A 14,734-nucleotide genomic window follows, 5' to 3' on the forward strand; every position below is an offset into this window, starting at 1 on the left:
CTTTGCTCTACTCCAATAAAATAAAAACTTCAACGCTCTATTCATCTTGAAGTTTAGAATGTGAGAAAAGCTTCCATAAGTCTTCCTATTCCAAGCATTCCTTACTACTGTAGCAGAGGCTGGAAAAGAAGCCCAAATATGCTCAAATTTGATAAACCTTTTAGGCATAGAACAAACTTCAAAAAGATTCAACACAATAGGACAATGATTCGATGCCACTCTTGGTAGGTGCCTAACCACCAAACGAAGAGACAAATTTAATGCCAGCGAGTTCACAAAGCATCTGTCCAACCTTTCCAGGATCCTATCAACACCAGATTTGTTATTACACCATGTAAATTTCGGTCCAACAAAATCAACCTCATGAAGGTCATTGCAAGCCACGAATGATTTCATTTCTTTAGGACCCATGGAAAAAATAAATCTTCTTCCACCCATCTTATCCTCCTTAAAAAGTAAACAGTTGAAGTCCCCACCTATCACCATAGGCAAATAAGTACCAGAGTATGTTTTCAATTTCTCCCAAAGAGTTCTTCTTTTATAAACATATTTACTTCCATAAATGGTAGCTACCCTCCATCTACCTTTATTAGGAACATCCAACTCACCAATTACAAACTGAGAAGAACATTCCAACACACTGAAGGAAGCTATATTATTTTTCCAGATCACCACAATACCTCTAGATAACCATTCTGAAGGGACTTGGAAAAAGTCCCACCCAGTGCCAATCAAAGTACTTATATCCTTACTTTCAATGGATGTCAACTTGGATTTTAACAACCCCACAAAAAAGAAATTATGATCCTTCACAACCTCCTTGAGGTATAGAGAAGCCTTCCTTTTCCTAGCTCCTCTACAATTCCAAAAAACTATGGAACCCATTATTGGATAAGAGGGGAAGAGTTCCCCACTTTCTCCCTTAGATCACCATCCATCCTTCTACTTATAGTAACCAGTTTGATTGGTCCAATCCTTTTAGCTGTTTTACACCTTTCTTCTTAATATTAGAAGAACAACCTTCATTAATATTCAGCTCACCATTCAATCCAATTGCTAGATTCAAAATGTCATCACAACATTTATCTTCCTTTATAACAGAATTACCAGGAGACATACCCACCTCAACAATCTCCCTTTCCTCAGCAATAGCATTTAATACATCAAATTTATTATTATTAATAAAAACTCCAACATATTTTGATGGCTTACCAATTACAGATCCTGCAGCCATTTGAAGATCCACATTGTTTTGGAACACCACTCCCTCTGTGACAACCACTCCACTCATGTCTTCAGTATTTGTTCCCAGATCTTTGAGTATTAGTTCAAAATTCTCCTTCACAGGATCAGTTAGGTTCTGTTCAGCGGCATCAGTATTCTTTCTAGCAACTAGTTCCTTCTCAGCAGTTCCAGGATTATCCACCGTTGTATCAGCATTGGACTTTACAGCAACATCTGTGATCTTTTCAGCAACAGGTTTCATTATGCCTTCAACTTATTTAACAACAGTTTCCTTATTTGACTGTTGTCCTTTAAATTTGGGGATTGTATTTTTAAATCTTTTCTTCCTGTAATCAACATGGACCCAAGGTCCATACCCGTCTCCAATAGCATCAGCAGCAACTTCCATTTTCGTATCAGCATCAGATTCTTTAACATACTCTTCAGAATTCCCCTTGTTAGATTGATTTTCTTTGTGAACCGGAGCTTGGTAAGGTACTAAATCATTTTTCAAACAATTATCATTCAAATGTCCTATCTTTCCACAACTAAAACAGAAAGTAGGTAATCTTTCATACTCAATGTTTTGGTAGAATTTACCCAATTGCCTTCAACCCATACTCCCAATGGTAAGTTTTCATCATGTTTAACTCGCACACAAACCCTTGCAAATTCTCTCCTACTCCATTGGAACATATTTCCGTCAATCAGATAAGGAGTGCCCACCATGGATGCAATCCTACAAATATTAATCTCATCCCAACATTGTAGCGGGAGGTTAGGCATTCGGATCCATATAGGAGCAGTCAGGCCTTTGAAAGAAGTAGACGAAAATGCTGGTGACCATCTATCCATTCCAACAATATTTCCATTAACATACCAAGGTCCAATAGTTAAAACTTTCTCCAAAGGTTCGGGTTCATTAAAAGCACAAATAACCCATCCCATACCTAGTAAGGTTAAATGAAAATTTTCAAATATACCCCATTGCCTCCTCAACTCTATACTCATGATATGAAAGGGTATGTTATCACCAAAGATTTTGATTACAAGAGATTCTACAATTTGTTTGATTTTTCCAGCTCATTACCAGTATGCAACTTTACTACCGAGTTATTTTCAATAAAGCCTTCATCAAAATTCAGATCTGCTACTTTAATGTTAGATTTTTTGCTCCAAGCATTATTTAATACCTTATTTGATTCCGGTTTAGGAACATCCAGACAATTGGTTTGTAAATTACAATTACCCAGCTCCCTTGATCCACATTCACGAACAGTAACCAGATCAGAATTTGATTTATTAAGCTTGTATTCCTTTGCATATTAGTACCAACAGATACATCATTTCCTGCCAAAACATCAACAACCTGGATCTTAACGTTATCCTTAACATGATTCAATTCAAAGTTCTTCGAATCTTCTAATGCAGCAGCCACATTACCACAGGAATTTGAAATAACATTTCCAATAGAAGAATAGATACCAAAATTAGAATGAACATCACGATTAGATTCTCGGATACCATTAGAATTTATCTTGTTTATTTTTCAATCAAAACATTTTTGCCTTTCCCTAAAACGTAAAATTGTTTTTTTTTTTTTTTTTTTTTTTTTTTGAATCAATAAACCGCCTTCATTTATAACCAGTAGACGATCTTTCTTAAACCTCATTTTCACCTGTTGGTCACAATCAGAACCTCCAAATGCAGGAGGAGATGAACCTGCAGCTAGCCGAGAAAAGTTCTGGGATGAATGGGGAGGAGGGCAAATGTTGAAAGAGCACCAGCAGGAGGAGGCCGGCGACCCTCCGACGTCATCGGAGCGGTGCTGGAAACGTGCGAACAGAGAATTCAAAAATCGCCTTCAAGCAGAAAAAACGGAGCTTCTCTCACCTCGTCTTTTCAATTCATTTATTTTATAATTCACTGTAGTGAAAAAACCATTGAAACTATTACTTGCTCTTGTTGCTTTACCCCTTTATTCCCATGACTTATTGGCCCTCGTCAAAATTGCACAATATCATAAACTCCTATGATACGATTGTAAAATTTATATAAAAATAACTATTTTGCATGTCCTTGGTACATCTATTTAATAAATCATATATGGCTTTCTAAAGCCTATTGATTTTGTTTTCCCTTGAGCAACATATCCAAGAGGTTGCTCCATATAAATTGCTTTTGATAGTTCTCCAAAAAGAAAAGCATTGTCCACATCAATTTGAAGTAAAGTTTATCTTTGATTAATGACCACATAACGAATAAGTATCACAAAATTTAGCCAATCAATTGTGGATAGTCTCAAAATAGTCGATAAGATAAAACTGAGTATCCTATAACCCATAATTGAGTTTTGTCTCAATTAATAGTGATATTGGGATGGATTTAATCATGAAAACCCTTAATCATAAAATAGGTTTTAAAACAATCAAGGAACCTCACTTTTCAAGGAAGCTCACTTTTCAATATTCATTACTCATTTTCAACTAGGATCAAATACTGCTTCTTGAGAAAAGTAGCAACATAGTACATGACAAAATGAAGAAAAAAAAAAAAGATGATAAATGATCAAAGAATGTAAGAGCCATATTGGGTGGTTAGTATATCGCATATCTTTTTGAAAAGCAATTGAAAGATGGAAATCTTACATTGCAGGCTTAGATACATGCTCAATTACAATAGACGACATGAAAGGAGATGCATCTAAAAAGAGCAAGGCAAAGCTGATGAGTATAAACCTATAGTTGAGAAGAAAAGGGCATCATGACATGTGATAGAATTAAAATAATTGAGGAAAATTTTGTATTAAAGGACACAGAAGGATAGTAGGGGCATGCAGATACATAAAGGTGATCGGTAGATGGATCATTTAAATTTAATTTAAAAAAATCATTTCTAATACTGACTAATAAAGTCATTTTAGGTCTACCTCTAACTTTCTTAATATATGTCAAATCTAATAGATTAAAGTATAACAAAAAAAAGGAATACGAGCAAAGCCTCAAAGATGGTGAGGAGGTGGGTGATCAAGATGACAATGCCAATGAAAAAGTGGATGGATGTAGCTTCATAGAGGTACTAAATACCTCTAACTTCAACACTGCTACTAATTATTTTATTTATGTTGAGATCCTAAAAAATGGAATGAAGGGAGAAAGAATTAAGCATTCATGGGATTTCGCAAGACAATTCATAGATAACTAGAAATAGGGGACACATAAGATATTGCCAATAGTTAATGACAAGAGATAGATCATTTCCCAAAAATAGGAGAAGGAGAGCTTGTATGGTAAAACCAAAAAAAAAAAAAAATTGTGGGTTACCTATCATATAGGAAGAGGCACTAGAATCTAAAACTCGAGAAATAGTAGAATGAGCAACTACAGTCGAACCAGAGGTGTACACTACATGATAAGTAATGGTAGTCAATTGGAGTGTCGCAGTAGGTGAACATGTTCTTCTTAAGAGAAGGAGATAGCTAAAAAATGATTACCAATAGACTTAAAGGTAATAATGGTGACAAATTGAGCATCTGGAAGATAGCCAATTTTTTCCCAACAATGTTGAATGATTGATTAATTTTTTGACAATGTTGGAAAGTTGTTGTTGTTGTTGTTGTTGTTGGGATAAAGGGTTGATGTTGTTGTTGTTGTTGTTGTTGATGTTGTTGTTGTTTATTGTTGGAAAGTTGTAATGTAAAGGAGTTTGGTTAGAGCTATGTCCATGATGTAGGACTAGGCTTGATTTAAATGAATGTGATAAGAATTTCCACGTTTTTTTAGTAAGAGCAATAAGAATTAAAACGTTAGTCACTTAACCATAATAGAATACAAAAGAGGGGTTGCTCCGCTTAGGCCAAATCACATGCTAATAGTTAAAATCACCAAAACAATTAGAATTTCAACATATACAAATTTAGAGAATGTTCAATAGCATCCCTAAGTTAACAATGAGATTTTATGCATATAAAATCAAAACTCATGCCCTACGTTTACTAAATATTGGCAGATAGCTTTTCACAATTCCTTGTGCTTGATTCACCACCTAAAAGAGAAAAAGATTAGGGAGAAAATTGAAGAGGAGGAAAAGTTCACCCTCGTCGTGGCTCGGTGGTGATTTTCCACTGAACGGTGGAAAGCCGCTCTTCGATGGCTTCAGACAATGTGAAGATGATATGCTCCAAGTACTCGGCAGAATTGTCTACTTCTGGATTGACGTCGAAGAAAGGCGATCGGAGGATGTCGACGAAGCCTTGTTCGTTGTAGGCGAAGTCGGGTGAAGATCAGGATCAGCCATTTTTTCGTAGTATTGAAGCATTGTAGAAGATGTCCCCCTTTGCTGTACTAGTAGATTTTTCTTGAGAGAAAGAAGATTCTCTCAAGAATCCAAATAGGGGGAGATGTGGAAGGGTGGCCAGCCAAGGTAAGGAACTTGGGGAGATTTTGGGTTAGATTTTAAAGGTAATATGGGTAGGGAAAATAGCTAGGTTAGAGAGGGAGGTGGAGAGAAAAATGGTTCTGATTTTAAGGAGGGAAGATGGAGGAAGATTGGGAAATTGTTTCCCTAATTAACCCTTTAAGTTTGGAAAGGATTAAAAGGGAAATAGGTGAGAGAGAGGGGGCAGGTAAGAGAGAGGGAGAAGTTGAAATCTTTCCCAAGTAAGATGCTTGATATTGGAAAGGATTTAATGGATGGGGACAGGGGGTGGGGGCATAGAGAGAGAGAGAGAGAGAGAGAGAGAGAGAGAGAGAGAGAGAGAGAGAGAGAGAGGAAGGCTTGGGGAAAGAAATCAAGCTTTCTTGATTTAGAATATTAAATTAGGAAGGACAGATCTCATTCCAATTTAATTTAAAATTCAAATATGGTGGGGCTTGAAAACTTTCCTAAAATAGAACATTGTATTTTAGGAAACAAATTCAAATTCAAATAGATTTGAATTGTGAATTAATTGAGTTACCTAAAATATAACGACCAAATTAGGAAGGCTTTAATTACAAGCATTGATGGGGAAATCCAAATGGGGGGCCGGCGGCTAGGGTTGGATGGGCCACCGGTTTTGGGTGAGGGGAGATGTGGTTGGTTGGGAGGTGGGGAGCTTGGGGTGTTAGCCAAAGGAGAAGGGGTCCTATGGTTGGCCGGCTGTTTGGGGATTTGGATGGACCGTGAGGTGGAACCCAGGGAGGGAAAAAGAGGAGGAAGAAATAAGAAGAAACTAACCACGAACTCGGACTCTTCCAAAGTTGGTGGGTGATCCGCTTCCCTCTCCAAGGGATTTCTCTCTAGAGGCTCTCAAGCTCTCACAAGAATTCAATGTGCAGAAATTTGATTATAATTCATTCATTACCTCCAAAAGAAACATAAGAGGGCTATATATAGCCTCATACAATGAAAGGGAAAATAAAAGATGACATAGCCCTTAGGGCTTACACATGACAAAACCCTTAAGTAAGGGTAAAAAGGGAAATGCAACTGAAACAAATACATATGAGACTAAAAAATATATCGGCGCGATCGTGGTCATAGATCGTCGGCCGCATCTTTGATATACTTTCCATTATCTGATGTTCCTATCAATCCACCTCCATACCAACATGAACAACATTACCCACATCACCATTTGTACTAACAACAAAAGCGGACTATTATTGAATAGAAGAAGATGGAGCAATAAGCTCAAAGACACATAATGCATGAAAGAGTCATGGAGGCATTGGTAACATCAAAGTTAGCTATTAAATTATCTTGAGCATGCTAAAGAGATGGGTGAAGAACAATAAGAAATTTTGCAATAAGAATTTCCTTCTTCTTTTTTTTTTGTCAATTTGTGGGAATTGTGGTAAATGGGAGATATTAAACATCTTCATCTCACTTGTCTTTCAATGTACTACTATAATAATCATAAATAGATTTTTCGTCCTATTGAAAAAAAAAATTCAAAGTAGATAATGCAAAAAGAAAGTGTCAAATCACTTTGGTAGGCTCTTAAAACATGACTATAGAAGCAAACTTAGGTTCAAGACAATTGAACATTTAAATGAGAACTGTATGGTCAAAGACTCTCCATTTTGTATATTTGGTTGTGTCAATTGGTTCGCAAGCTGAAGAGTCCAAATGACAAAGTTTCTAATGAGATCTATTAAGGAAACAAAATGTTCAACACTATAAGAGAAGGCTAGTGTCATCGTTATGGTATCAATATATGAAGGTTTTGTTTTTTGATAGGATTCGACGAAGTCATCAACAACACTATCAAGAAAAGAAGAAAACTATGATGAATTAATTGATCGTGGATTGAGAAGCTACCTTCATACGAGGTTGCAAAGTAACAATCATCATATGAGATCATTTAGCAAGCACATGCATATGTGGGAGTACTTGGAATGAGAATACAAGCAAGAATGCTACAGTGTATGGGAGGCTATGAGTGAAGGTTAGTGAGCAAAGCATGCGAGCATAGCACATGAAAAGGCAGGTGAGTGTAGCATATGAGCAAGTGAACAAGTGTAACGTGCTACTTGTGAGATAAGAAAGGAGTAGACGATCAACCGCTAAGCTCTAATAGAACTCTAAGAACATGTTATAGTAATTAAATATTAAATTTATATATTTCATTATAGTAGTAACGTCCATATATAGTCAAATATAAGAGGTAAAATATGAAAAAAGGGAGAATATCTTCAATTAAGAGAATATATTATAGAATTAGCATATTGGTTTGAATTACAAAAATTAAAAATAGAAATCTTCACTTAAACATCTCGCAATTAACAGAAGATAATACACTCCATAAATATCAAGATTCTTTTACAACTCAAAGACAGTAAACATCTTCCAATTATTTAGCAAAAAAATGAAAAAAAAAAAATTAGCTTATAAAAATAGGCAATAAAGAACTGCTTCTACACCTTAAAAAAGGTTCATTGGTGTATCTATATGACAAGAAAAAGTCAAAATTTGATTTCATGTGATTTTTTTCCTGCGTTCAAGTATAACATAGAGATCATATATTCTACATTCAAAAACTGAGGAGATCAAGACATGTAGCAGATAAATGAAGGCAAAGAAATGCAAAGCTGACCACACTATCACTCCCTTCGATAATGCTTGATTGCTTGGATGGAAATTAAACATCATAGTTCAAAGAAAATGAATAAATTATGAATAAGGCTTCGTTTGGGATGACTTTTTTATTGCTTTTTAAAATAGCTTTCTAGTTTAAAAATTAAAATTTTATATTAGAAAGCTTATTTAAGAAGAAGTAAGAAAGCCATCCCAAATGAAGCCTAAATCTAAACCCTTACAAAAAAAAAAAAAGTCTAACAAATATAATGGGTCAAAGAAATTTGCAGATGAGATAAAATAGTTTGTCTTGTGATTTTTACATGTTTTGTGAATTCTCTTTTATAATGCATTAAAAATTCAAGACTTTTAAGACATCCAACTGCCAAAGAAGGCTGAGACTTAAGCAAATATGAGCAAATAATTATTAATAAGCTTTTGAAACAACAATTCCAACACAGATGAAGCTCTTTCAAGAAACAAAACAGATTCAAATTGAATTCCAGCAAAGCTCAAAATCACAGTTTCAAAAACAGTATGATACCTTATCTTTAATCTGCAAAGCTATCGATTACCCTTGCCCCTACTCTATCAAGCCTCTCCGCCACCGCAACAGCCTTCAAACCCCCTCCAATGAAGAATGCATCCACCATCATCTTCCCAACCTCCTTCCCGTTCTCTTCGTCATCAACAACAGCCACCACAGTAGGCCCAGCCCCACTTATAGTGCACCCAAAGGCATCAGCATCCATTGCTGCCTTCTTCACATCAATCATACCAGGAATTAAAGGAGCCCTCTTTGGCTCCACAATTCCAACGGATGACAATGCCGATCCCAAAACACTCACATTGCAATGCCGCCCTCATCTTCTTCGTTGGTGCTTCGTGCTTCGAATTCAGGGCTTACAAGAACAAAGAACAACTCTTTATCTTTGGGGAACTTTAATCTAATTAAATCCAGCGGTTCGTAGCTCTGGATCAGAACAAACCCGCCCATGAACGATGGGGCGACATTGTCTGCATGGTATCCACTGACCTTCTCCTCGGATTCGAGCCCAGCAAGGACGATATCTGTAGGGGGAAGGTGGCCTTCGAAGAGTGCGTTAACAGCGACGGCGGCAGCGGCGGAACTGGCGGCGCTGGAGCCAAGGCTGCTGCCGAGGGGAAAGCCCTTATGCAGGTGGAGAGAGAGACCAAGGGAGCGGATGTCGAGTGATGTAGGTTCTGCACAAATGGACAATAGAACAGTAACCCTTGTATAATCTGTAAAAACTAAGAACAGTTCTTCTCCTACTTGCACGTAAGTATATATATATATATTTTTTTTTTTTTTGCTATACTAAAGAAGTTAATTGAAAGAAAAGTGGACATGTGTACTAACAGTCTAAAAGTATAGAAGTAATAGAGTATATTCTAACTGACTACTCACGTGCATGATAAAATGTTCCTCCAGCATAGTAGAGCAAAGATGCTCTGCATCATACGCCCCTTCCACAAAAAGAGCTAGTGTGTAGATCTTCTAGCTTTGTGAGACTACCATCAGGAGGTCGATATTGATAGAGTGTTAAATTCAGCAGGAAGTTCGATAGCATATTAATGCACTGGATGACTGGGAACGGGCCGAATTTCCGCCTGCTTAGCTTGGAGTACGTCCCCATTGGAAAATGCTGCTTCTTCATTCGAACCATGACTAGATCGCCAGGCTTAAAAACATTCTTTTGCCGAAGCACATCCGCCTCCAGCTTGTATTTGGTGTTTGAATCTAGTAGCTTATGGCGGACCTTTGATAACATTTCAAAAAATTGGTCGACCCATGCCGATGCAATTTGGCTTTTGCATTTCAGAATTACTACAATATCAACGGTAGAGTTGGGCATTTTAGTATATACAATACTAAATGGGCACATACCAGTAAAGCGATTTGGCATTGAATTAAATGTGAACTATGCTTGAACAAGGACCTCGTCCCATAGTTTTGGATTGTCTTGAACGAGGCATCGCATAAGATTTTCCAACATGTGATTCACCACCTCTTTTTGGTCGTTGGTTTCTGGATGGTATGGTGAACTGAGTTGGAGTTGAGTGCTCAAATGCTTCCACAATTCTCTCCAAAAGTGACTAATAAATTTGACATCTCTATAGGAGGTTAGGCTACGCTGTATGTCGTGTAAACGTACGATTTCTCTAAAGAATAATTTAGCTACGTTCAAGGCATCAAAAGTCTTCTTGCAAGCAATAAAGTGCATCATTTTAGAAAATCTGTCCACCATGACCATGATCGAATCATTCCAATGTTTGGTGCATGGTAACCCAAGGACAAAGTCTAGGCTCAAATCCTCCCAAATGGATTCGGGTACAAGCAAGGGTTGGTATAGCCCAGTATTCTATCCACCTACTTTATAATTTTGACATACCAAACATCTTTCTACAAATTTTTTAGCATCTTTCCTTAAATGAGGCCAAAAAAATTTGGTCAGCATTTGTGAAATGGTCTTCTCCCTCCCCGCATGAGCTGATAGCCCTCCGCCATGTATTTCTACATAAAAGGGCTTGTCAAAATCAGGCAATGACAATACTAGGGTGAAGGATAGAGCCTCCTTGATGGTTTCGAAGTTCCTATATTGTTCTGTATTCCATTGGAAGTGCTTTTGCTTTAGGATATCTATTATCGGGGGCAAAATAATGTTGAATCCCTTAATGAACCTCATGTAAAAGTTTGCCAAACTGTGGAAACTTCTTATATCTGAAAAAGACTTGGGAGTAGGCCAATTGACAATCGCTGCCACCTTCTGTGGGTCAGCGCTGACACGAGCTGCCGAAATCCTGAAGCCCATGAATGAGACCATGTTGCTAGCAAATTCACACTTGGAGACATATAAGTAAAGTTTGTTCTACCTTAAAGCTTTGAAAATGTCTTTCAGATGGTCAAAGTGCTCAGCCCAATTCTTGCTGAATACCAAGATGTTGTCAAAGTATGCTACACAACATCTGTTCAAGAAAGGTTTTAAGACTTGGTTCATCAATTATATGAAATTAGAAGGTGCATTACACAAACCAAATGACATGACTCGCCATTCACATAGCCCCTCGCAAGTCTTAAATGTTGTTTTCCATTCTTCTCCTGGTCGTATCTGTATTTGGTGGTATCCGCTGTGAAAGTCCAACTTGGATAATACTTGCAACCCAACCAACCTTTCTAGCATCTCGTCCATCCTCGGCATGGAAAATCTGAATTTAACAGTGATTTTATTAACGTCCCTGGTGTCAATGCACATCCTCCAGCTCCCTTTTTTTTGTACTAGTGGAGTGGGTATCACACAAGGACTTAAACTGTGTTGAATGAGCTGCTTGTCTAGCAACTCATCTGCTAGTTGTTGTAGGATTCTGTGTTCGGTGGCGCTCATCTTGTAGTGTGGAATATTATGCAAGGTATCACCAGGATTTAAATCAATTTGATGTTGGATTGTTCTGAGTGGCAGTAACTCGACGGGTAATTCATTGGGGAATATGTCTGTAAACTGTTGGAGTAAGTGATTTACTTCACCCAGTACTGTTGGGTGGTCTACTACAATGGTTTGTTCTTTAACAATGAGTGTCACCATATAGGAAGATTCCTTCCAAGAATTTAACAGAGAGTTCCCATGCAGGCATAATAAACATAGAAGCTTTGTCCAGAGAATGGCTCAACTCCTTGTTTGGGGGATCTGGCACTAATCAGAGCTTCCTTCCCTTCCATTCAAAAGTGTAAGTATCTATCCGGCTGTCGTACAGAGAGCCTACATCAAATTTCCATGGATGCCCCAAAATGATATGACACACATCCATATCTATCACATCACACAAGACTTCACTTTCATAGTGTTTTCCAATAAAGAACGAGACGCTACACATGTCTGTAACTGACATTTCCATCCCTCTTTTTACCCAACTGATTTTATAGGGATTGGAACTCTTCATCATTTTGAGTTGAAGGGCTTGTGACACCGTCTTCGCTATTACATTCTTCGTGCATCTACTATCAATCAAAAGGATACAAACCTTATCATTAATGGTGCATTTGGTCTTATACAGTGCATTTCTTTGTGCGTTGCTTGGTTGTCTGGGGGCTAGAAGGAGTTTTTATAGCACACACATAAGCGGATCATCTTCATCTCCTTCCACTTCTTCAATAGGAGCTTCCTAGTCGTCTTCAACATTTTCCACATCTCCTTCATTCTCAACTTCTAATAACTGCAGTTGGCCCCTTGTTGGACACTCATTTGGCTTATGCCCTTGTTGGAAACACCTAAAGCATTTGATGGTGATAGGCTTTGCATAAGGATTGTCTTTGGATGGCCCCTTAAATTTCTGAATTATTTTTACTTCTTCAGCCTTGTTGTGTGCAATGGATGGAGTTAGGTTTCTAGGTTGAGTGGACTGCACTATATTAAATGGAGTAGTTTTAAAACTACTAATTTGGTTTGTGTCGATGGTCTACTAACCTTTGTCCTTGGTTGTTCCTACCATGCCTCGTCAGTTGTATCTCAACCTTAAGCGCATAATTTACTGCCTGGGAAAGTGACCACACAGTGTTCAACTCAAGCTTTTCTTGTATTGCACCCTTTAGACCTCCAACATAATTAGCCACCAACTGATTTTCTGATTCGTTCAGGTTGTTCATGGCACTTAGCCTATAAAACTCAATGGTATAATCATTGACAGAACAATTTCCTTGAATGCAGTGTTGATATTGCATATAGAGCATTTTTTCATAATCCGTTAGTAGAAAGTGACCCCGGAGAAGCTTCTTCATCTATAGCCAATTACGCACTGGGCCTCGACCTTCTCAATGTCGGGATTGTAGTAACTGCAACGCTCCCCCTTTGAGTTGGCATGCAACATACTTCACCTGCTTCTCCGGCTCTATCTCCATGTACTCAAAGAAAGCCTCCATCGATCATTTCCAGTCAAGATAATCTTCGATGTGCAATTTGATGTCAAAAATGGATGTTCATTTTGATTCTGAACTCACCATTATGTTGGTCTAGCTCCTTCGGTCTCCTCTGGCGATTGATTTCTATTTCCCCATATGAATTGGACAAGTCTAGGACTCTAAATTTTTCCAACCCCTCATCTGATTCGAACGTGATCGTCCCTGGAATAGTATGTCGTGGATTCCTTCTTTTCCCAAACCTTCTATGAATCATCAATATGGTTGCTGGCAAACCCACTCTCGATTCTAGGTTTCGAGCACAGATATCCCTTGGGTCACGGCGCACTTCCTAAGAGAATCGGGAGAAATATGTCGTAAGTTGTTCTGTGTGCTTTACCATATTGGAGTGTTCAGCCCAAAGGGCTTCAAGGCTTCTTCTCCACCTGAAGCCACTTGTTTGCTGCCTTCGGCCATTTGGCTATGATACCAGAATTGATGTAGGTCCCTGCACAAATGGATTACTAGCAACAACAAAGAAGACAATAGAGCAGTAACCTAGTCATATAATCTGTAAAAATTAAGAATAGTTCTTTTCCTCCCTGCTCATAAGTATACTACTCTCTTCTTTTGCTATACTAAAGAAGCTAACTAAAAGAAAAGTGAACATGTGTACTAATGGTCTAAAAGTAGAAAATTAATGGAGTATATTCTAACTAACTACTCATGTGCGTGATAAAATGTTCCTCCAGCACAGTAGAAAAAAATGCTCCATATCATCGAGCATGCGCATTGTGGCGGTAGCGGCGTTCCCGGTGCAGTTGGAGTCAAGATTTTAGGTGAGTTTAAAAATGGCGGTGGAGGGGTTGTTGGAGGTGATAGAGGAGATTGAGAGGGTGTCGGGGGGTATGGAGGGGTCGATAAAAAGGGTTATGGTATTGCCAAGCCCATCGACGACGTAGCCTAGGAAGTCAAAGCCGGGGCCGAGGTTGGCAATGGTGGCAGAAGCATAGAATTTCATGGAGCAGAAGACGAGGGTAGGATCGGCAACTTCAGTGGTGCCTAGGGTAATGGAGGGATGGGAAGAGCATGGGTTGGTGGAGAAATAATGAAAGGAGGGATTTTGATGTCAGAAATAGTGATGAGTAGTTGCTACGGATGTGTTAGTGGTTGCAGATGCGGCCGCCATGGCATTAGAAGTGGAAGCATGATGATATGTGATTAGCTACTGAGTTTATGAAGAGTACTTTCACATGGGGAAGAGGGTGAATCGAGTGGAGAACTAGGAGCAAGAGAAGGAAAATGAGCCCGATTTATAGGTAAGTTTGTGTTAACTATGAAGATTACTCACATGCAAATTGGCACCATTCCAATTTATCTGGCTTGAAATCAAATTTATCTCATATCAAATTAATATGTTTCCACAAAATATCCTTATCAAATATGCATCTTGAGGCGTATTCAAATTAAAATATTTCAAAATTAAATTTTATCTGAATTCAAATTGCAACAAACTTATAATCAAATTGAACGTCTTGGCAA

The 14,734-nt window shown here is 38.0% G+C and overlaps 1 pseudogene; it reads right to left on the reverse strand.

The window, feature by feature from the left end:
- Positions 1–8,685: 8,685 nt before the first annotated feature.
- LOC110093935 lies at positions 8,686–14,462 on the reverse strand (annotated as a pseudogene).
- Positions 14,463–14,734: the final 272 nt, after the last annotated feature.

This window comes from Dendrobium catenatum, unplaced genomic scaffold (assembly GCF_001605985.2).
Source record: "Dendrobium catenatum unplaced genomic scaffold, ASM160598v2 fragScaff_scaffold_1163, whole genome shotgun sequence".
Lineage (NCBI taxonomy): Eukaryota > Viridiplantae > Streptophyta > Magnoliopsida > Asparagales > Orchidaceae > Dendrobium > Dendrobium catenatum.